At 35.1% G+C, this 23,040-nt stretch overlaps 1 protein-coding gene across 1 annotated transcript in view; it reads right to left on the bottom strand.

Annotated features, from left to right (window-relative positions):
* The window catches only part of frmpd1b (FERM and PDZ domain containing 1b), a 50,804-nt gene that overhangs the window by 25,862 nt on the left and 1,902 nt on the right, over nt 1-23,040 (bottom strand). Inside the window, 1 exon segment of the mRNA XM_051127398.1 lies at nt 9,187-9,325. The gene's annotated coding sequence lies outside the window, so the exon portion shown is untranslated.

Below are 23,040 nucleotides of genomic sequence, written 5' to 3'. Positions count from 1 at the left end.
TTATTATCAGTGATGAAAACAGTTGTGCTGCCTAATATTTTTTTCTGAAAATGTGATATATATATTTTTTCTGGATTTTTGATGAATTTATTTGAAACAGAAATCTTTTGTAACAATACAAATGTCTTTCCTTTCACTTTTGTTAAATTTAATGCATCCATGTTTGCTGAAGGAAGGAAAACTCATCAGCGATTTCACAAAGCCAACATGAAATGCCATTCACAATCCATTTTACATCTGTAAATGAGCAAATACTGATGTATTTCAGATGCAGCTTATTTCAACTTCATTCATATTCTCATCTCAACTCTCTCTCTCTGTCCTGTCTGTGTGCTGGGTTTTATATATGCTAATAGCAGCGGCACAGTCATGAGGTGACACCAGGCCTGGCATTTAGAGGACAACCTACGTCACAACAGACAAGATATCACATGCATAATAACATCAGCCATCTACAGATGATAGAAACATACCCTGCACCTACGTAACACGCACACACTCGGTTCGTCTAATTACCTGAACGTCTTCTCTCGCTCCTCTGTACATCTGCTGTTACAAACACACATGCATCTCTCTCACTGTTGTAAGTGTGTGTTATCTCTGCAGTGGGACGCAAGGGAGCCCTTACACACTCACTCAATCACTCACAAACCACAACTGTTCAAACCACACTCTGTGAATGTGTGCTTACAAACACTTTCTGAACGTCTGATCAATATGCACAGTTTTCTTCTTCTGTGTTTCGTCAGAATAATCTGCCTGATTATGCACTGATTTGCTGGTTGTACTGCATGCTGGAGAGAGTCATGTGGCCTTTTACCTTTGCTCTTTGAGTCAACGATTGCATACGGATTCAGTCTAAATGATGTCTCTGAGGTTTGGTCACTATAACGAAATGCAATTTACAAGAACGCTAAGAGTATTAATCAACAAAACCTGACACAGTCTATGTAAGTATACAAACGCAGATGGAAACTCATGGTTATAGCATCCTTTAGCTAGTTATATGTTGACAATTAAAAGTATAATTCACCCAAAAATGTAAATCCTTGAATTAATTACTCACCCTCATATCAACCTGTAAGACCTTTGTTCATCTTTGGAACACAAATTAAGATATTTTTGATGTAATCCAAGAACTTTCTGATCCTGCATAGACAGCAACACAACTGACATGTTCAAGGCACAGAAGGGTAGTAATGACATAAGAATAGTCCATGTGACATGAGTGGTTCAACTGTTATACCACAATACCACAACTTGCAGAATCTGCAAAATGTTAATTATTTTACCAAAATAAGAGGGATCATACAAAATGCATGTTATTGATTATTTAGTACTGACCTGGATGTATAGTCCACAAGAGAAAATAATCGTTGAATTTATAAAAATTACCCTGTTCAAAAGTTTACATACAGTTGATCCACAGCTGTGTTATTTTTATTTTTTTGTTGGTCATGAGTCCCTTGTTTGTCCTGAACAGTTCTTCAGAAATATCCTTCAAGTCACACAAATTCTGTGCTTTTTTCAACATTTGTGTGTATTTGAACCCTTTCCAACAATGATTGTATGATTTTAAGATCCATCTTTTCACACTGAGGACAACTGAGGGACTCATATGAAACTATTACAGAAGGTTCAAACACTCACTGATGCTTCAGAAGGAAAAACAATGCATTAAGAACCGGGGGTGAAAACTTTTGAACAGAATGTGTCCATTTTGCATAAATATCTTTTTTTTTTTTCATTTAGTACTGCCCTTCAGAAGCTACAGAAGATACTTACAAGTTTCCCAGAATGCAAAATAAGTTAAATTTACCCTGATCTTCAAATTAAAAAAGTCTTCACCCCCTGGCAGTGTTGCCAAGTCTACGGTTTTCCTGCGGAATTGGGCTACTTAAACACTGTTGCCACAGGTTGTTTTTCTTGTCCGTAGGTTGAAGCGACCCCAATAACGTGATATTTAGCCCCTGGAATGTGAATTGTACCAGGGGAACCCCGCCAAAAATGTGTATTTTACCCCCAGAACACAATTTTTACAGATGGACCCCTCTCGAAATGCGATTGGGCTAGTTTTGGGTTAGTTTTGGTTGAAAAATGGGCATTTTTGTTTTGCGAAAACCTTGCAACCCTGGCCCTGGCTCTTAATGCATTGTGTTTCCTTCTGTAGCATCAGTGAGCGTCTGAACCTTCTGTAATAGTTGCATATGAGTCCCTCAGTTGTCCTCAGTGTGAAAAGATGGATCTCCAAAATCATACAGTCATTGTTGGAAAGGGTTCAAATACACAGAAATGCTGAAAAAACAAATAATTTGTTGGACCTGAAGGATTTTTCTGAAGAACAGCGAGCAGTTTAACTGTTCAGGACAAACAAGGGATTCATGAACAACTATTACTAAAAAACAACACAGCTGTTGATCATTCAGGTAACAACACAGTATTAAGACTCAAATGTATGAAAACTTTTGAACTGTGTAATTTTTATAAATTCTACTATTATTTTCTTTTGTGGACTATATGTAAACGTCTTTTATGTGAAATATCTTATTCAGGTCAGGAATACAGAAAAAATAACATGAATTTTGTATGATCACTCTTGTTTTGGTAAAATAATGAACATTTTGCAGATTCCACAAGGTGTATGTAAACTTTTGACCTCAACTGTATACTCACAGAATAAGAGATACAGAAACAAAATAGGTAGAGACAAGCATGTCTAAGCGTGACCTTCTTGAAAGCTACTGAAGCAAGAAAAGAAAGACTCATTCATACGACTGACAAAAGACCAGATCAGACCCGTTTTATGTTTGGTCTGTGTTACAGAACAATGATCATAAATCAGCGTTTGAATAGACTGCTTTGAGTGACACATGAAGTTGCCTGAATACTAGAATTAAATAGATGAAATCGACATTTCCAATTAACTTTCTTAAGAAATTTCCATGGTTTTTAGTATGCACCATTCACATTACTCCAAACAAAAAATGTTTGCAGTTTCTAATGTTTTGGAGCAATTTCAGTGGGTTGTTGTGCAGTTGCTAGCTTGCACCAGGTTAAAACTGTGATGACTTAAAGTAAAGTAGCAGCACCTTTCATCACACACGACTTGAGGAATCCTTTACATCTAGAGCAAAAATGCTGTGTGTGAGTTACACACTTAAATTTAATAGTTAGGATTAAAAGACATATAAGTATGAGCAACAATAATAGTGATGCTTCACTCATAATAGCAAAGCATAACATCCAGGTTCTGACCTACTTTACTTCATACTGAATATTCAAATGCTGCTTCATGCTATCCGTAAATTCAAAACGCATGTAAACCCAGTTTAGACGACCTCTTGACCTCCAAGGCTCCTCGAGCGCAGCTAGATTTGCGGCTCTCGTGGTACTGTGACAAACGTGATTAATCCAGCGTGCAATCAGAGCGCTAAACATGTGCGTGTGTGTGAGGTATTACTGGATTAGTACGCCCACCTAGTAAGGGTGTCATTTAGTCACTCGTGCTGATCCGGATCTGCAGATCTGAGACGGGCAGCTGCACTGCGCTTATGCGTTAAGCAGGAGATGCTATTGATATTTCATAGCTGCACAGTAAAACGTACAAGTTAATTGGATGAAAGTAAAGTGACTGTGAAAAATAAAACAGTAAGGTTTGTGTTGAGAATTTATGCACTTTATACAGCACACCTGTGTGTGTGTGCTGACTCAGGTAAGAGCCGCTGCCCTTGTGGAGTCATGAAGATGTCCGCAGTGACAGTTTCAACTCCTATTCATCCATAAAAACATGAGGCCTCTTGTCTCTCCAACTGCATTTCTGCATCTTCTGCAAGACTTAGATCAAACAGCCATCATTCTGCCCGGGGGAATATGTATTCACACTTTGTGTATTGATTTTTAATAAAGTCATATTGCAACAGGTTTTTCTTAAAGCACATACACACTGGAGAAAGCTCTCAAAGCAAAAAGCTAATAAAAGTGATTGCACATATTTTTTAAGTATCCACTGGTTAATAATCAAAGATTTCACAGTCATAACTTGCTGAAATCTTGTTTATATATTAAGAGCCTCAAATAAAACGTAAGAGTATCTTGCAAACATGTAACTGACAAACCTTGCAGATTCAGTAACTGAATGGATTTTGGACTGGCAGTTTTAATAATATCAGTTATTGGTAGGGGTATAGATGATATTTCAATAATTTCTGGGATTTTATCAATAACGATAATTAGACAATATTTTGCTGAGTGTGTTATTGTGCTGCTATCTTAAAGACTACCGTGGACAGCTGACTCCTCAATTTGCAGTGATAGAAATTAATCTTTTCCAGTAAGTTTAAATAGTTTTTTCTTTTCCTTTTTTATGGGCATTTTTACCTTCATAAAGCCATTTTTTTCAAGTGTGCATCATCTTTTGAGTCAAATTCTTACATTTAACCAGTTAATTAGAAAAATAAGACATTTGGGCTGTTACCAAACAAATTAAATCAGTATTAACAAAATTCATCTTTGCAAGAGGAAACACAGAAGCTGCATCTGAAGTGACATTTAAGTATTTACACAGTTTAATGCAGGTCAGCGGGACATGGAATGCTTTAAACTGCAGTTCCAAATGCATAAACAATGTTTAGATATTTTAAACATATTTAAAAATGAAAAGAAAGGCCACTTTAAATGTGAAATTTGTCACTGTTAAGTGAGTCGTTGCGACTGAACCGAATCATTTAAACGGTTGATTTATTCATTAAGAAAACACTGTCATGTTTCTCAAAGATGCAAAACAATGCTGTGGCTGTGTTTTGAATGATTTTTGTTGGCGAAATTGAGCAAAAACAGGAAATATGCTGTCTAAAACGTAAGTCTCTTAATATTAACTTCTTGTTTATTGAACTGTTAAAATCATATCCATGTAGAGACAGAAATTACATGCCGTCGTGTAAATAAGATAAATAACATAAGGCTATTTAGTCTGTTTAATAAAAGTGTGTGATCTATATATAGATATGATATATATATATATATATATATATATATATATATATAAACTAAATAAAATTAACTTGACCTTCAAATATAATGGTAGGGGAAACACTCAATATCTTGCCACTTTAGTGCATAACATGCATCAGATGGTCAGCAGATGGACTTCAAGTGGTTCATCTGAGGCTTAGACTAGACAGCTCTTGGCCATAATAAGATGCAGTGTGGACCAGACTTTATGCTCACAGAATCTGGGCTCTATGAGACTGCATTCAGCCTCAGTATTTCATTCAGTTCCTTTGAGAGCTGCTGTAATGACACTGCAGTCATCAGCCTCTGGCGGTACAGTAAAAGCGCTCAGATTTAGACACTCACACTCAGCTGCTCCCTTTCACAATCACTCAGCACTCCTGTTAGGCTAAGTGATTTCTGCCAAATTCATTCTGTCATTTTCTGACAATCCCACTCTACTAATACAGCACAATTCAATCAAAATCATTGACTGCAATCATTCTGTCACGCTCAAACTCAACTAATAACGTCAATGTCTTAATGCAGCGTTACTAGCGTCTCTAAAAACTTTCCACTACTGCATTCTACTAGTGTGTACTCTTCAGCGGTTTTAAATTTATGTATGTGTTGTTTATTGACATACAGGGCTAGCTGTCTTGTTATTTTGTTATACGCTGGGCCATGGTTCAGGAAGACCAATATTTTATTTTTGACACTTGGCCTGTAATGAAGAGAATGACAATAAACCTAACTTGACTTATATACAGTCTGGCCCCATGACTGCAGTTTCAGCAGCGCTGGTTTCCAGATTTCTGTATAGTCTCTTTGCTTCAATATATCACCAAAAAGGGCCAAGACGTCTCTTTTGAGACAAAAGAGTTGATGTTTCATTTTGTAAGCGATGACTGCAGGGTACAAATGAAAGCTGCTGAAAGAAGCCTACATTTATCTTCTGATCCATTAAAGGAATATTCCAGGTTTGTCAGGTTTTGACAGAAAATCATCCCTCAAAAACGTATTTACTGTAATACATTTAGAGAACTGATGGTTCTGCTTTCTTAATCATTTGTTAAGGATTATTTTAATAGTTTTGAGGAAGAAAATCGCAACCCTCATGAGCCCAAAGCCAAATATTTCAACCAAACAATACCAAAAAATCAGATTTAACTTGCATTAAAAAAACAAACAAAAACTGGTATCATCTATATGATTTTCAGGTGCCCTTCCTGGAGGCAAAAAATGAAAACAACGCTATAGAATCGCCAGTTATCTGTAGTAAATGGGAGAAACAAAGCTTTTTGAAACCCTGAATCGACTTCACAAAAAATAATTCACTTTTTCAAAGAACTAGCAAAGTTCAGTTAGAAGCAATTAAATATTCTCCTTTTGTATTATACACAAGTATTAAAATTCATAACATTAATCAAAAACAAACCTATATTATGAAACTGACCCCAGTTAAAGGGATAGTTCACAGAAAAATGAAAATTACCCCATGATTTACTCATCCTCAAGCCATTCTAGGTATATATGGTTTTCTTCTTTCAGATGAATACAATCAGAGTCATAAAAAAATGTCCTGGCTCTTTCAAGCTTTATAATGTCAGTGAATGGGTGTTGAGATTTTTAAACCCAAAAAAGTGTATCCATCCATCATAAAAAGTACTCCACACAGCTCTCAGGGGTTGATAAAGGCCTTTTAAAGTGAATTTATATGTTTGTGTAATAAAATATCCATCCCTTTTAAATAGCTTAAAAGCACAGTGCGGATTTTACTTTGACTTTCAAATTAGCGGCAATTCAGCAATTGTTTGTTTTTAGTTCGGTTGAATTTTCCCTCTTTCCATCACTTTTAAATAGCTTGAAAGCGCTGTGTGCATTCTACTTTCACTTTCGAATTGGCAGCGATTCAGCGTCAATTGCTTGAATGCAATTCAACAAAATATAATGTCAAACTCACTTAGCCTAGGCTTATATATAAATCATATAACTTATATTATAAATAATATAAAATAACAAATAACTTAAACTTTAAATAGGTATACAAAACTGAAAATCAGTAAACACTGCGGAACCAAATAAATAAAAAACGTAGAATGTTTATTAGCAAAACGAATAAGAAAGCTAGGAGACATGGCATACACTTTAATGTCAAATAAGATAAATTACACAAAGTTTAAATAAAAGTAAAAGTAAGCAAACACTGTGGAACCAATTAAATAAGAAATTAAAAAAAAAAAAAACTTCCACTATCACCTTAGATAAATTGCAAAAGTCAACAGGTTTTTCAAAATCCAAAATATTGCCAAACAGGCGCTTTAGCGTTTAGTTTCAAAACTAAATCATCTGCTATCGTCTTGTCTTTCTCACCTCTCTTTTCTTGTCAGTCAGCTCGACTCACACTACTCACATGATAAATTAAATCTGATGTGACTGTCGTTCGACACACTGCATTGAGCAGCCACATTCAGTTTTTTAACGGAAGCCTCAGATTACAGTTTATAAAGTTTTAAATATGGATATTTTCTTACACAATTCAATTCACAATTCAATTCACTTCAGAAGGCCTTTATTAACCCCCCAGAACTTGAGTGGAGCACTTATATGATGGATGGATGCACTCTGCAAATCTCAGCAGCCATTCACTGCCATTATAAAGCTTGGAAGAGCCAGGATATTTTTAAATATAACTCATGGGGTAATTTTCATTTTTGGGTGAACTATTCCTTTAAAAACCATTGTCATTATCATTATAGTTACCATTACAGTTTTTGTTCTTGGTGTGCAAAACCTTTAGCCTTCTTATTCCTCCCTATTGTAGCTTCGTAGCTGGACCAAAGAGACAGACATAAACAATGCTAAATTAAAAATCTTGGAATTACCGTAGTGCTGTCAGTCAAAGCACTTGGCACATTATGATGTTACAATAAACAACATCTTACTCATCTATAACCAGAGCTATAAGTCATCCTAACAGCTACTAGGCATACAGCCACAGGATCTCAGGAGCGTGTGGTCCAGATCACACCAGAAAGCTGCTCTCAGCTCCTGAACCACCTCAAAGCATCTATTAATGCTGGCTACAGTAACTCTACACCCTGCCTCCCATGTCTGTCCCAACCCCCATCTCCTCCTGCACCGAAGCAGACGCCTATAATAAGCACCATGCACGCTGTTAAGGAAGACCGCTTGATGTCTTGCTCACACTTCCTCTCCATCCCTTTCTAAATGCAGGGTCCAATATAGAAAGCATCACTTTTAATATGTAACCGTAACCCGTGCGCTCAGTCACTGGGTCAAATGTTTGAGAGGCTCTTCACCAATGCAGGAACGGCTCTAGATGATAATCTGCTAGAGGACACTCTCCATTAGTATTTATTATACTTGCTTGAGTGCTTCATATTGCTGGTTGACTGCACTGGCCGTCAACAGTCATGCAATGTGACTGTGACCCACTGCACTGTGAAGCTGACCTAAATGTAAGTTGATGCAATAACAACCAACTTTGCTTATTTTTTTTAATGTCAAAATGATCTCTCCTATCCCATCCAGTGTTTTTTTAGTGTTCATTACTGGATATATAATTGAATTTGAATTGTTATAAATTTTAATTTAGTTTTATGGTTGTCATTTTTATTTTTAATATTTCTAATTTTATTTTAAATAATTTATTTTAATTCAGTTTTAGTCATTTTAGCACTTACTCATCACTACTTCATTAATTACTGAAAAAGATTTGTATTTATTTATTAACACTGATTCCATTGCACTGTCAGATTAGAAGCAGTAAGGGAACCATTTATAGGTTGATTATTGGCTAACTTAAATTCTGCCAAAAGCGACCTCTTGCTCGCTTTCAATGTATGGAGAAGAGCATATGAACAACATGAGGAAATAAGCCAATGATACCAGACATTTCCATTTTTGGATGAACTATTCCTTTAACACTACCTCCCTGTATTCGCAGTGCAAGGAAAATCAAACAGGTACGCTTCTCATTCATTCAAATTCAAAATCAAAGCCACAACAGCTCGAATCCCTGAGGGAATGAAAGCTCAGCATCTTCCGAAAGATAAAACCCTGGGTGTTTCTAATTGAAAAATATGCTTTCTGTCACACCTGGATGCATCTATTTGTTACACCTGCATCTAATATACATCTTTCAGCATAGTAGCTTGATGAAATGTAGCTCACCTGGGTGTGGCTTGTGTCCTAACAGCTCCAGAATGCAGAAATCTCAGTGTGTGATTGGCTGTCACATCTCTCTTGTGCGGACTGGTTGAGAGGTGGCGGAGACGGGCCCTCACAACCATCAGGACCAATGAGAACTGATCTGTTGGAGATAAAAGTATATTCATAATTAGAGTCTGAAATATATGTACTACGAATGAAGATTACTGACTATATTACTGAATATATGTTTATACATGTATTTTGATTATGACCGGGCAATGCATTGAATATTCACAATGATTCTGTTTAGGGGTCGACCGATATGCATTTTTCAAGTATACAGATGACCGATATTTTGAACCAATATATATGTCTGGTGTAAAAATAAAAATTTATGTCAAAATTAAGAATAACAAGGGCTTATCAAGTAGACCGATAAGCAATATTTTGAACAGACATATATGTCTGGTGTCAAAATTTAAATTAAGGATAAGTTAATGATAACAAGGGCTTATCAAGTAAACCGATAACCGATATTTGAACAGATGTGTGGTGTAAAAATGAAAATGAATGTCAAAATTAAGAATAACAACGGCTCTGACAAAAACTTTCTTTAAATGCATTTAAATGATTTTATCAGCAAATCAGTTTTGAAAATGACTGATACTGATAACCATAAAAATGCTTAATATCGATGCCGATAACTGATCAACACCTAATTCTGTTGCTGTAAATGTAGCAGTATTGCAGATATTGCAGAAAAACAAGGTACAAAACATAGTCACGGTCACTGTTTGTCTGGTGTAAAAATAAAAATTAATGTCAAAATTAAGAATAATAAAGGGCCCTGATGAAAACTTTCTTTAAATGCTATTAAATTATTTTATCGGCAAATCAGTTTTGAAAATGACCAATACCGATAACCATAAAAATGCTTAATATCGGCATCAATAATCGGTCAACCTCTAAGTCCGTTGATGAAAAATTCAGCAATATTGCGAATATTGCAGAAAAAAAAGGTACAAAACATAGACACGGAAACATAGTCACTGTGAATAAACAATTCATTTGCATCAAGTAGACCAATAATCAATATTTTTAAGAAATACATACGTCTGATGTAAAAATGAAAATTAATGTCAAAATTAAGAATAACAAGGGCTCTGACTAAAAACTTTCTTTAAATGCTTTTAAATTATTTTATCACCAAATCAGTTTTGAAAATTACAGATACCGATAACCATAATTCTGTTGCTGAAAAATTTAGCGAAGTTTAGCATATGACATTGATTTTGATGCACTTTTAAAATGGCCAAATAAGTTTCCTATGGATTTTTTTTTTTTTTTTTTTTTAAGATTAGTTTTTCTGTTGTTTTTCCCCCTGTATTTTACTTTATTTCACTGCACTTCTTGCAATAAACAATTTTAATCTACTTCGCAGCGATGACCGCTTGGTTGAAATGATTGTTTTGTCAAGCCAAATACTTACAATATTTTTGCTACTAGCATCTCTGATTAATAAGTTGCATAAGACTTGTTCAATTTAAATCATTTATAAGAATCAATTCTAACTTTTCAATTCAATGAATCAATTTCAAACTCTGAATGTACAATTAATTTGCATCATCACTCAAAAATGTTAATGGATGTTTCAATGTAGCATTTTTCAATTTGTTAAAATATATGCAATGAGGTTTATTTTAATATACTGTAATATTGGTGCATTTAAATAACAATGATTCATTAGTATTCTAATTAGTATTCATTAGTATTAGTATTAGTATTTTAGTCAAAAACAAGGTACAAAACATAGTCACTGTCACTGTTTGGTTTACATATGATCCATTTCTAAGAAACAGTTCAAACTATTTCATTTAAATAATCAGTTCTAAATTCTGAATAAACAATTAATTTGCATTATCACACAACATTAATAGATGTTCCTATGTTATTTTTCATACATTAACATGTTATAGTGAAAATAAATATTGCTGTTTTACACTGGTACATTTAAATTACGTAGTGCATTGAAATTTTGGTGACAAACAGTGCAAAAAAAAAAAACAAAAAAAAAAAAAAACACAATCATATGTAAATACATATGTAAATATTGAGACAATGGCTGAGACAGTCCTAAAATTGACAGAACTCTAGCTCCTATATCATCTGAAACCCAAAGGCCAGACTTTTTGACTTTGTGTGTAACTGCACACCTGGCCTGCACCAGAATCAGCAAATAAATCTGCATTTCTGCACTAATCCTGATAGATTAATCTATTTTCCGTGCTGAGGCTCACTGCGGTAATGTGCAATGCTTGTCCATCGAGCACGCTTTATTAACATTTCAGTGTGTAGCGCTGCGACTTTCGCTCCAGTGCACATGAAATCATGCGATGGCGGCAGTCATGCAACAGTCACGAGAGCCGTCCCCAGGCTGTGTCTCCTTGCGTTTGCATCGCATACGTCACGCTCTTTTGGTCTCAAAGCACCTGCAGGGCTTGTGATGTCAGCAAACATACATCTCGACCCCCTGGTTGTGATTTCCATTTCCCAGTGTCCCCTTACTGTAGCCCTTGTGGAACTGAGGTCCAGCCTTTCAATGTTTGCCCTTTTCAGCACGCCATGCTGCTGGGTAACTAGCTCATGCCGACTGCAAGACTCATGAATAATGAATTCCAATAATGCAGCTACTGTACTTGTGCAAGACTGATGCGGTTTATGCACTTCACAGCCAACGTGAGAAGAAGGTGTGATAAAAACAGAGATGGAAGACTCAGAACAATGGATTAAGTGCTCCTACACTGAAGAAGAATTACAATGAGATCTCTTTAATATCTCAATACAGGGTCAACACCACCAAAACTGTCCCTAACCTTACACGTATCCCACCTCAACAGCAGCAAAAGTGTTTTGCAATACAATATGAACACAAAATATGCATGGTACTTATTTTGTGATGTATGTACAGTTGAGGTCAAAAGTTTTCATACACCTTGCAGAATCTGCAAAATGTTAATTATATTACCAAAATAAGAGGGTTCATACAAAATGATTGTATGATTTTGAGATCCATCTTTTCATACTGAGGGACTCATATGCAACTATTAGAGAAGGTTCAAACACTCACTGATTCTCCAGAAGGAAAAATTATGCATTAGGAGCCAGAGCATGTAAACTTTTGAACAGAATGAAGATTTGTACATTTTTCTTAATTGCTAAAAATACAAAGTATTTGTGGGACCTGAAAGATTTTTCTGAAGAACAGTGGGCAGTTTAACTGTTCAGGACAATCAAGGCACTCATGAACAACTATTACTAAACAAAAAAAAAAAAAAACACAACTGTGGATCATTCAGGTAATAACACAGTATTAAGAGGGATATTTTTATCAATTCAACTATTATTTTCTCTTGTGGACGATATGTTAATGTCTTTTATGTGAAATATCTTATTCAGGTGAGTACTAAATAAAAAATAACATGCATTTTGTATGATCCCACGTTTTTTTGGTAAAATAATTAACATTTTGCATATTCTGCAAAGGTGTATGTAAACTTTTGAACCTTAACTGTACATAGTAGTTAAGGTCACTTAATATAAAGTGTAATGCAAAATAGTTTCAGGAGAGACCTCAACAATGAATCAAATTTGCCAACATTGAAAAAAATGGCTTTGAAACACTTTTCACTCAGAAACTACTAGTAAATTTTCACAAATAATTACAAAGAAAAAATGGCAAGAAACACATTGAATTAAACAAAAAATTAAGAAGTAAAAAACTGAAGTTGTATTTTCACAACATACTTGTTTTTACAGTGTTAAAAGTCAAAGCAAGTTAATCAAATTCAGAGATATGAACTCAAATATTTCTATTAATATTAGTTATAATAACTGCTTAAAATTTTTCTTGTTCAAGATTATTATAATTTTTCGTTTTGTTTTATCAAAAATTGTTTTCATTTCATTTCGTGTTGTTTTTTGTTTTAATTTTTGTTTTTTGTTTTAAAACCTTTTTCAAAATTACTTTTAATTGAACCACTATTTTTAGTTTAGTTATATTAAAATAAAATGATAATAGTCTGTGCCGATAGCCGTGTGGGCAGCGTGCCGACATACAGCGCCGTTGTGCTCCGGGCGTCCCGAGTTCGAATCCTGGCTCGAGGACATTTCCCTCTCCCACCTTACTTCCTGTCACGTCTGATCTGTCCTGTTGCAAAAAATGCCAAAAAATAGATCTTTACCAAAAAAAAATAAATAAATAAATAACAATAATAACTGACTACATGCTTTTATTTCACTTAAAGTAATGTAAATGGCCATGTGCAACCTATTTTCTGAAACTAGATATATGAGAAACATTGTAAGGACTTGATTTAAGAAGAAATATAAGTTTGCTAAAATTGCTCTGACAGCCTAAGTGACATCTCCATGAATTAAAAGTAATTTCTAAAGAAGACAAAGTTACAACATTTAACATTATGAAGACATTTTATGTATTCAGAATAATAAATAATTAACAATAAGACCAGGAACAATTTTGATTTCATCTTGACCTTTAGGAGAAACAACAGAAGCTCCCATAAAACATAAATGAGACCATCTCCTGCACAACTTCTGTGGTTTTCCGAGTGGACAGAAGAAAAAGTAAAGAACATACAGACATAAAAAGCAAGAGATAAAAGAATAAAAAAAGGTTGTTTCAGTGAAAAGTGTGCATTAGGGGATGAAGATGATTTGGAAAAAGTTGAAATGGATATGAAACTTGGGAAAACTACAGAAAATAAACAGACGGACTGTGAGGAACAGCTGAGCGGTGCGACGCAGCACCTTGCCGCAATACAGCAGAATTCCTGCTCAGCAACAAATTCATCAACAAGCAGTCAATGAGGAACGGGCAAATAAACAGGCCCGGGTATAAGTCTGACCTGTGCTGCTCGACCCGTGTCGCAAGAATTGCATCAACCCCCTGGCTCTCCAAAAATACGCTATTTTTATGCTCATCGAATAGCGTAAGACTGTAATTTTCAGTCGGCCCATAAAAACAGCATCTCTTTGCCCTCTGAGAATAAACTGGTGAAAATGTGGAAACCGTATCAGTGTCTTCGTGATCACTGGACTGCTCAGACACAAACACACCCCGGGGAATCAATAGCGATCGTGTCTGCGAAACGGAGAGTTTGTCTCCAATCCTATCTGACTGGGACAGAAATGGATGTTTGCTTGTGACTCTGACATTTACAGCTCTCATTAAACTGCTCCTACAGCAGTCGAAGGAAAAGGGCTGCAAATGTCCAGAAACAAACATGAACAAAACGAGACGTAGCCTTTTCACACACGAAAAACCATTTTTTCACAGATATGAATGATACGTAGTCATGTGGCTAGTTGAATATGCAATAGAGTGCTGCAGTGATGATATACTGTTGTAAGCCAACCCATACGTTAGTATAATCCAATGGATTATTGCAGAAAATAAGATGTGAACAACAGAAATGTATGATTCTTACATGTTTTATTCATGTTAAACTTTTCAAAAGAACAACTGAAGTTAAGCATAGGCTGAACTGTGAAAATATCTTGAGCTTGTGTTTATCACAGGCCTTATTTAAGTTAGACTAAAACTAAAATCCTTTCGACAAAAACATTGCCTTGGGCATGAAGAAGCTAGAAATGCTAAAATGCTAACTGGTTTCCATGGCCTATAAAAATACATTATCCCTGCAGCTCTCTATTGCATTTTTTGAAACTTTAATTGTATTTTTGCATTGAGTATGGGGAAAAAAGTGCATAAATTCTGCATTCGCAACTACCTAGTAACCCCTAAGCAACCACCCCGAACACATTGCAACTGCATCAGAATGCAGAACACTCTGTCCATCTGGACACCCTTTCATTGCATTTGTCCTTACTTTCACCCATCTTCTCCTCAGCTGACACAGCCCCGTCTCTCCCCTCCCCCAACCACCTCGCTCTCTTTCAGCAGGATTGAGGGATTGCATGGAATCAGGAGGATGATTCTGTGGGCTCTGCCACTGAATGTTCAAATCCAATTTGAACTGAGAACAAGGAAAGTAAGAGACAAGGCAAGACTGGGCCAAGATGGGCCGCACCACAGCAGCCAACAAAGGGAGGGGCTCAGCAAGAGCTAAACTTGCGTCTATTGTGTCTGGGTTTAATATTACAGTATTTAACGAAAATAAAAATTCTGACGTCATTTACTCACCCTCATCTAATTTAAGAAATTTAACAAACCGCTGTTTACCATGCAAAGAACCTGAATGACATTTCAACATTTATTCACAATGTCACTGATCAAGATTCAACCTAAGTGTTTCGTTTTGTGTATATATTACTCATTTAGATTCTGTAAATTAAATTAGTGTTGACATTGACACATTGTTTCCAATGTCTTTTATGTCTTGTATTTTGTTAACCTTTGCAAACACTTACTATTATTTGCTTTTTCAGGACTGAAACAAAAACTGACCTTATTCCAACCACATTTCAGTGTTGAAGGTAGGTAATGTGCTGACTGGAAATGCATAGAGCAAACAATAACAGTCCAATCCAAAAAAATAGAACTGCAAAAACAACAATAACAACTGTAAACGGCCATTAACAGAAGCCAAAGACGCTGAAAACAGACAAAAAGAGGAGAGAATACTGTAGCAGGCAGATCAGATCACTGTTCACGACCAATATAAGAAGAAAATTCTACATAATGAACTGGGGATGAGGTTTATATGAATGTATCTCTGAGGGAAACTGACCATATTCAGAAAGGTTTAGATGGTATTTTCGTTTCGTCTTAGCTATGTATAATGCATATAGAGGGTTTGCACTTACGTCACGATTCGGTCAGTTACCCAGATGCGCGACCATATTGGAGATACTTAGGGTTGGGTACCGAAACCCGGTGCCAATACGGCACCGGTACCCATGTGACCGGTATGTACCGGACCGAATCAGAACGCGAATTTCGGTGCCTCATTTCGGTGCCACTTAAATGCCTGAACTGTCGATTGAAATATTTGTCTTCTGGTGCTATGACACGGATGTAGAAGCATTGATTCATCAACATGCATGATCGCTAGTTAAATTTGAATACTGCATTCATGGGGTGTCGGAATGATCAGAAAATGTATTTACTGAATGAGAAAACTCACGTGAACGTCGGAAAGCTTTGATGATAGAAATCCAAGACATCTTTGTAGTTACTATCCATTTTCACATTTCGAATTAAAAGCACAAATCGTCTGGAAATGAGACCATCCGAGAAGCGCATGAATGCTGCAACTATCGTTACACTTGCTCTGACTGCAGCAGGTGGTTTGCCGTTAGCTTAGCAAGCTACGTTAAACGCGTCTAACTTAAAATTACAAAAACTAAACATTCTGAAGTGTGGCTATATTTCACGAGAAAGGATTCAGACACTGCGACGTGCAGCAAATGTTTTACAGCAGTTGCGTGTGAAGGGGAAAACGCGTCAAACCTAATGAAACATTTGATGGTATGTGGAATAAAGTTGAAAGCAGAGGAATGCACCGTGTTTGACAGTTTGCAGACATCAGCTGGAGAGGTGTCGTATTTTGCCAGAGACGGAAAATATGTGATGCGATCTAGGAAAACCCAACACATGGTGAAATTTTACCTTTTTTAGGTTTTGACACCATATGAAAGCTGAGTATAGGTCCCTTTCCAAAACTTTTATTTTTTACATAACCTGCGTTATGGCTATCTTAGGTTGGCCGATAGCGATGATTTTTAGGAATGGGATTTTGAGAAAAACGGCTTTAAAGTGAGACGGCTTTCACTTTCACTTTACGGGTTTAACGAGAGCTGTCTGTCAAGTTAGGAGCGCTACTGCATCATTAGACAAACAGACAACGTTTGTTTTCCGTTGATCACCCATTTTATGTTTAGTAAATAATGCAGCCTACCTTGTAGTAAAAGCGAGCGCAGCGCAACTGTTCGTGCACTGTGATAAAACAGACTGTCATCGGACTCCTCTTTAGTAACTTCATCATCCGATCCTTCATCTCTGGATGTGAAATAGCCCGTAACATCATTTAGGGCACTGACATCACCAAAACTGGGCAGACTGAGACGAGTAAGATCGGTTAAGTGAGCAGCTGCAGTACTTTAGACGGCGTTGTTGTGCTCCGCCATCTCACGATGTTAAAATAAATAAATACATAAAAAATAAATAAATAACTTTGCTTGCCGTACTTTACACAGGACTGGTGGAGAATGTGAACTGATACGCCTTTACTAAATATGTTAGGTGGTTTATTTTGATAGGTTAACTGTTTTTGTGGAGTTAAGGGAAAGCACCTCTGCAGCGCGTTCTTAACATAGGAGAAAGACAGTCATTTCTGCTTGCTGCAATAAATGTCTATTTTTCTGCACTAAACAAGTGAATTTCGAAGAGATATTTTCAGAGATGATAGACAAGATGTTATAGAATAATAATTTAATGAAAAACGAATTTCCTGAAAACGTCCCACCGCGACATCCGACGGGTTTTCCCAGATCTCATCACATATAGTCATATTTCTGCAAAAGAATTTCTGAAATTTTAAGCTGTTAAATTATTGTAGTTGGGTTAGGTGGCTTAGGTTTTATTGTTGTTGCGTTTTGCATTGACTTAATAATGTATAGTACTACTTCTTCTTCTTTTTTTTTTTTTTTTTTTTTTTTACTTTTAATACATTGTTCAATTTAAAGAACTTTTTTGTCCAATAAAAATATATTCTTGTGTCATCCACCACTTTGTGGCTTTTTAAAAGTATCGGTTCAGGCACCGTTTTGGCACCGGTACCGTTTTAAAAGTATCGATTTAGCACCGGTATCGAAAAAACCCCAAACGATACCCAACCCTAGAGATACTCGGATGTAAACAGAGGCATGGATTGCATGGTTAATGTACTATTGAATACATTGTTCTGCTAATTTATGCTGTCTAAACCATGAAAGAAATGTGTGGAAGCTGCTAAATCATATGGAGAAGGACTTGATACTCAGGAAAGGGTACAATATTTTGACAAACTAAAGTTAATAGGTGGTAAAGATATGTACGAGCAGTGGTAATTAAGATATTAGCCTAATATTTCACCTTCCTGACCAGAAATGATAAGAACAAACATGAATGTTGTCAAGATTCTTCCCTGGAAATCCTGGTTCAGTTTGGCCAAAAAATGTGTTTTGTTCCTCAGACAGTTTTTTTTTGCACTGTTTTCCTTGATTTGTTATAACTTTTGGCAGTCTACAGTACTCCAAATGTTTTTCCCGGTTCGACCGATTACAGCCCAAAACATGACAATAATTGACTAAATTAGCAGCAATAATCAGCAAAATATGTGAGTTTCATTCGGTTCAGTGCCATTGTTTACATTCAGTGTCGCCAATATGACTGATGACGCATTGTGAAAACACAAAGCTAAGGTCAGACCATTCTGTTTTTGCTTTAAATGTTGAAATGATCTAATTTACATCAAAAAATGCTTATGCTATATGTAGCATGTTTGTTTGGATTGTGATTAAAACGCAGTCTGCAACTGTTTCATGCATTCTGATTCATATAAAGTCACAGTCAGGCAACTGTCAGAATCCTAAAAAATACACATACAGATTTTTGGTCAAACCACCCAGCATTAATCAATATAAAATAAAATCTTTAGTGATACAAAATGATAGTTTTAAAAGGGTATTTTTCAATGAAAATGTATTTGTGCCTTTGCATCCCTAAGAAATAATCAAACATAGATTTAATATAACAACAAATAAATGTGCAATTTAAACACATAAAAACACTATGCATGCTTTCACCAATATTACATAAAAAGGTCAATTAAATATTATTTTAAATAATTCAAATAGCATTTATGCTGGTAAGGGTAAGGTTTTTGGCTTGTCACTCACTATTATTTTTCTTTTGCAGCAGGACTTTCAATTTGGAAAATGATATAAAAATCAAATGTTCCAAATGTAGTCTCATTGTTAAGCAATATTTTTGGCATAAGTATGCATTTTCTCTCTAAAATCTAAATTATTTTACTGGTGTCCCCCGAATTCATGTAAGCCCTGTTACCCTTGTCAAAAAAAAAAAAAAACTTGTAAAATAACGTACATTCAAGTGACATCACTTCTAGGAGGTTACATCATCTCTAAAACAGGATTCCAACACTTAAAATATAAGCATGTTTCTCTCACTTCTCAATAATGGTCTATTTTTAAAGGAAAAAAGGAAAGGAAAGGATGTGATGTGAGGCCAAGTATGGTGACCCATACTCAGAATTTGGGACTCGACTAAGGGGGGGCCATCATACAATGTCAATCCTGTTACCATTTTTAAAATGTAAATGTAAACAATTATTTCTTACATTTATCTTAATCAATATCCACAAGTAAAATCCTTTTAAAGTATGCAATGTGCTTTTGTGAACTTGACTGTTAGCTACCAATTAGTAAATTTGTTTGAAATTGTCAAACCTGTTATTGTCTACCTGTTACTTTTAGAGTAACGGGTTTTGACGTGGGTAACAGGAATGACATTGATTAGATTTGACCCTGTATTAAAAATTGTCTGTGTAAAATTCAAACATTTTAAAGGTCACACTCTGTATATTATTGAGCTAATGCCTATAACATTCAGTGGCACATGAGTTCTAATTAAACTATAGTATCTAGGAACGCTTGTGTCAGTAACAGGGTTGACAAAAATATCTAAACATGAGGTAGAAAAATAGCCATCAAATAATAAATGACATAGCCTGAGATGGCACAATACAATTTCTTGTTATTTTAAGGTGTCTTCATTTTTTATTTAAAAAATATTGATTAAAGTTATTTTATTTTTCCAAGTGGAAAATGCACAGATTTCGTGGAATGACCCTGAAAACAAACATGTGTGCAACTTTAAGTCTGTTCTGAAAATGTAAACTTAAAGTTTTATGGTTTATTTGTCATTTTTGGAGATTGTCAGAGTATGGTTGTAAAAGTCTTTCATAGTACATAAAACATCAGTTCACAGAAAAAAAATATTATGGGTTTGGAACAAGAAGGTAAGCAAATGACTATTCTTAACATTTAACCCTAATATTTAATCATTATTTAGACGCACTTCAGAAATCAGTTCTTATTTAGAAAGAAAAAAGACTTTAAGAAGGCCATATTGATATAATACTTGACTGCTTCTCAATAGTAGGTTCGTGCATGAGCAGTTCTACACAGTGAGAGACTCAAAGAAAGAAGCTATTAACCGTATGCCCTGCAGGTCTAAATACCACTGAATTTTAGAGATTCCACTGAGATTTCTAACATTTCAAATTGCACAAATGCACGTCAATTGCAGTGCATCGCATCCAGTTCTATTGGCTGCATCACATTCCTGAATAACACGATAAAATGTGGCATATGCTCTTAAAACGAGGGTTCAGTCCCGGGTTGGCACTGCACCACTTGAGGACTAAAGAAATGCAGCAGACGTGTTGCGGTTCACAGCTTCGGTCTGTAACTAGGTCAGATTTGTTTCATCCAATACCCATTAACTAACAGCCAAATAAATGGTTGAGTCTTAGTATAATGGCGTTTCCTTTGCTTTGTCTGCTCCAGTCAGCAGTTTGTTGTGTGTGTGTTGAAAATGATTCCACGTTTCCTCTTTAGCACTAATTAAATCGCTCTTCTCTTCCCCGTTCTGCCTGTCAGAGCCGTCCATTAGCATAATAAAAGAAAGAACCTTTTGTGCAACCTCTCAATTCAATTCCATCGGCGACGGCGACCGAGGGCTTTCGGTTCCCAGCATGCGGGTAAATCCAGCCACCATTTGGAGATTAATATTCGGCATGTGCACATATTAATGACTCGCATCTGGTAATTAGAGAATGTAGAGACTTCTGAGGGTTGGTGTCTTGGGACATGACAAGTTGAGACTGAAATCCCTGAATATTTAAAAAATACACAGAAAGTCAGGGTGCTTTTAGTCCGTGTCTCAAAGCTTGTGCTAAACATTCACAAAATTAACTTATAGGGGAAAAAACTAGTTTGGCAGGATGTACACTCTCTAGAATAAAAAAGGTCACTCTCTTTAAATTATACAATTAAACTAAATACTATATATATATATATATATATATATACAAAAAAAAATCAGATAGCTTATTTCAGCTAATTGCCAAAACAACATTTCAACATTTTCCTTTAGTAACTTGATTGACTAGAGCTGTAAAAACAAATAATAAAAATAAATAAATAAATAATAAAATGACAACAACAACACAACAAAACTACTAACTAAAATTTTTAATAAATGTAAAATTTAAAAAAACTAATTCAAAACAATTACGATATTAATATACACTACCAGTCAAAAGTTTTTGAACAGTAAGATTTTTGTTTTTTTGAAGAATTCTCTTCTGCTGACCAAGCTTGCATTTGTTTGATCCAAAATACAGCAAAAGCAGTAATATTGTGAAATATTTTTACAATTTTTTTATTAACTGCTTTCTATTTAAATATATTTTTAATGTAATTTGTTCTTGTGATCAAAGTTAAATTTTTAGCATCATTACTCCAGTCTTCAGTGTCACATGATCCTTCAGAAATCATCTAATATGCTGTTTCAAATCAAATTATTCTAATATGCTGTTTTTGCTGTTTTTATTTGCTATTGAAACATTTATTATTATTATTATTATTATTATTATTATTATTATTATTATTATCAATTTTTAAAACAGATGAGTCATTTTCTTAGGATTCTTTGATGAATAGAAAGATCTAAAGATTTTTTGGAAAGGATGTTTTGAATTGATCAAAAGTGATGATAAACACATTTATAATGTTTCAAAAGATTTCTATTTCAGATAAATGCTGTTCTTCTGAACTTTCTATTCATCAAAGAAACCTAAACAATTTTTTACTCAGCTGTTTTCAACATAATAATAATAATAATAAATGTTTTTGAGCAGCAAATTAGAATATTAGAATGATTTCTGAAGGATCATGTGACTGGAGTAATGATGCTAAAAAATCAGCTTTGAAATCACAGGAATAAATTACATTTAAAATATATTCAAATAGAAAACAGTTATTTTAAATAGTAAAAATATTTAGAATTTTTACTGTTTTTGCTGTACTTTGGATCAAATACATGCAGGTCTGGTAAGCAAAAGACTGGTTTTTGACTCTGACTAGTCAAAAACTTTTGACTGGTACTGTGTGAACAATATAAATAATCTAAAAATATAATAGCATATTTTGATACCTAAACAACTAAGAGGCCATTAACCATTTCAAAACAAGATTTTTAAACTCACAATAAACATCTACTTTACAAAAAGTGATTCAGATTAGCTGTTCAATTAAGCAAAGAGGTTCATTTAGACACAAATGATCCAATTATGTTGACAAGAGAAGGCCAGAGGCCATAAAAGAAGCAAATCATAGGTAGAAAAACCTGTGCATGTTATTATGTGTGTGTGTGTCATGAAGTAAGAGTGAATTTGGGTCACAGGAGCTTCCTGTATTTCCTGATGTGTAAGTACAGCAGGCCGTTTCTCTGCGCTGGAACTACATCATATGTTCTCCATTCACCACTGAGTCATCAGCTGAGCCTAAAGCCACACAAAATGCTGAGAATACCCATGTAGACACACACATACACACACACACACATCTAGCAGAAGACTTCTCTAATCCAATCACACACATTTCCAACAAGTTAATTCTTGAGATGTCAGACAGTATCCGTAATAGAACACAACAGTCAGGTTCAGGAAGCAAAAATCCCAATTCAATTTGCATAACAAAACATGTGAGACTTTCGACTATGAGCTCTTGAGGATAAACAGTGGTATTTCCTTTTTTAGACAAGTC

The sequence above is a fragment of the Labeo rohita genome, chromosome 14, assembly GCF_022985175.1.
Source record: "Labeo rohita strain BAU-BD-2019 chromosome 14, IGBB_LRoh.1.0, whole genome shotgun sequence".
Lineage (NCBI taxonomy): Eukaryota > Metazoa > Chordata > Actinopteri > Cypriniformes > Cyprinidae > Labeo > Labeo rohita.
The sequence above is the reverse complement of the archived record's forward strand: the minus strand, read 5'-3'. Positions and strand labels throughout refer to the sequence as shown.